At 43.8% G+C, this 2666-nt stretch overlaps 1 non-coding gene across 1 annotated transcript; it reads right to left on the reverse strand.

Moving 5' to 3' along the window:
* Window positions 1-690: 690 nt before the first annotated feature.
* On the reverse strand, window positions 691-797 carry LOC148570920 (small nucleolar RNA R71). The gene has a single exon (XR_015907866.1). It is a non-coding gene; the product is annotated as a small nucleolar RNA R71 (small nucleolar RNA).
* Window positions 798-2666: the final 1869 nt, after the last annotated feature.

The following is a 2666-nucleotide window of genomic DNA, read 5'->3' on the forward strand; positions in this document are numbered from 1 at the left end:
TAACCCACTAACTGTTTGATATATTACATCACTCACACTAACACCATTACTGTAGAAATTACTGTCTGCATCTATCTCTCTTGCTTTTGCTTTGTTGGTTGTATGACAGGTAGAAGAAGCGGGACTTCAACTTCCTTTGATTCTGAACCTGAGAGGACCTTCCTTAGATTAAGGAGAGAAGCAAGAGGAAAGAGAGTAGTTGGTGCTGAGGAAGAGGAAGAGTACTTTGAACCAGACATGGCGGAGAATATGGAGAACCATCATGAAGAAGAGGCTCACAATCATGGCAGAGAAGGTCCAGCGCATCAGGCTGGACAAGAGAGAAGAGTTCTGGGTTCTTACATCAACCCAAACCCAGGAAACTGTGGAAGTAGCATCCAAAGGCCAACCATACATGCCAACAACTTTGAACTAAAGCCACAGCTCATCACCCTTGTTCAGAACAATTGTTCATTCGGAGGAAGTGTCCAAGAAGACACCAATCAACATCTAACCACCTTCCTGAGGATATGCGACACTGTGAAGTCTAATGGTGTTCATCCTGACACCTATAGACTACTTCTGTTTCCCTTCTCACTCAAGGACAAAGCATTTAAATGGCTGGAATCCTTTCCAAAGGAGAGTTTAGCAACCTGGAAAGATGTGGTGAATAAGTTCTTGGCAAGATTCTATCCTCCTCAACGGATCAACAGGTTGAGAGCTGAGGTACAAACATTCAGGCAGCAGGATGGTGAGACTCTATATGAAGCATGGGAGAGGTTTAAAGACTTAACAAGAAGATGCCCGCCAGATATGTTCAATGAATGGGTGCAGTTGCACATCTTCTATGAAGGCCTTTCGTATGAAACAAAGAAGGCAGTAGACCACTCATCCGGGGGATCTCTGAACAAGAAGAAGACCATTGAAGAAGCCATAGATGTCATTGAGACTGTAGCAGAAAATGACTACTTCTATGCTTCTGAAAGAGGAAATACTAGAGGAGTGATAGAGCTGAACAATGTGGATGCACTGCTAGCTCAAAATAAGATGATTACCAAGCAATTAGCTGACCTCACCAAGAAGATGGAGAGGAATCAAGTAGCAGCAATCACCACTTCAGCAGCAACCCAAGAAGGAGTAAATGAAGAAGCAGAGGGTGATCAGGAACAAGCCAACTACATTGGGAGTTCACATAGGCAGAACCATGACCCATACTCCAAAACATATAATCCTGGTTGGAGAAACCACCCAAACTTTGGGTGGGGAAATCAACAAGACCAAGGCCAAGATCAGAGACGTCCAAACCCCAATAACACAGCTCACCAACATGCCACACAGAGACCATATCAGCACCCACCTAACAACCCTTTTCAACATCCATATCAAAAGCAAACTAGCCATTCTCATCCCTCCAATCTCAATTCACCATCACCATCCGAGGATAGACTCTCAAAGATTGAGACCCTACTCGAGAGTATATGTAAGGAGATTCAAGATAGTAAGATATTCCGAGAAGAGGTGCGATCCAACATGCAGAATCAAGAGGCTGCCATCAAGAAACTTGAGACACAAGTTGGTTACCTACTCCAGCAAACTCCTGTTCATAACCTTGGTAGCAACATTGAGCCAAACCCAAGGGAGGAGTGTCAAGCTATCACCCTCAGAAGGGGTAAGGAGTTGAAAGAGACCTCCAAGAAACCACAAGAGGAGGACTCAACTGAAAGGAAGGAGGAACAAGAGGAAGTTCAAGTTCCCATCTCCAATTTGCGTAAAAGGGGAGAAGAGCTGAAGCCATATGTTCCAAGAGTCCCATATCCTTAGCAATTGAGGAAAAAGGGGAATGACAGCCAATTCTCAAGGTTTCTAGAAATCTTCAAGAAACTGCAGATTAACATACTCTTTGCTGAAGTAATAGAGCAAATGCCGCTCTATGCCAAGTTCTTGAAGGAATTGATGACCAAAAAGAGAAGTTGGAAGAATAACGAAACAGTGATACTAACCGAGGAATGTAGTGCCATCATTCAGCACAAGCTACCCCAGAAATTGAAGGATCCTGGGAGCTTCCAGATCCCCTGTATTATAGGAGAGATCACGGTGGAGAAGGCTCTGTGTGATTTAGGAGCCAACATAAATTTGATGTCAGTAGCCATGATGAAAAAAATGAAAATTGAGGAGGCCAAGCTAACAAAAATGGCCCTACAACTGGCAGATCGATCATTCAAGTTTCCTCACGGCATAGTAGAAGACTTGCTAGTGAAGGTAGGAGACTTTATCTTCCCAGCAGACTTTGTGGTGTTGGATATGAAGGAAGGAGCCAAAGCTTCTATCATTCTGGGCAGACCATTCCTAGCCACTGCTGGAGCTATCATTGATGTCCAGAAAGGTGAACTGACACTGAGGTTACACAATGAGAAGATGATATTCAATGTGTTCAAAGCCATGAGTTACCCACAAGAACCAATGGGAGAGTGTATGAGGTTGGATTCACTAGAAGATATAGCACAAGATACTCTCGAAGAGGAAGAATTTGAGGGGTTGACAGAAGAAGAGTCAGCTTCAAGCGAAGAGGTTACAGCAGCAGAGGTTCACATTCAAGGCACATTAGAAGGGAAGAGTGAAGGAAAAGAAGCACCTAAACTTGAACTCAAAACACTGCCACCCACCATCAAATATGCATACTTAGGGGA

Source organism: Arachis ipaensis, chromosome B3 (genome assembly GCF_059453495.1).
Source record: "Arachis ipaensis isolate K30076 ecotype BB chromosome B3, ASM5945349v1, whole genome shotgun sequence".
NCBI classification, from domain to species: domain Eukaryota; kingdom Viridiplantae; phylum Streptophyta; class Magnoliopsida; order Fabales; family Fabaceae; genus Arachis; species Arachis ipaensis.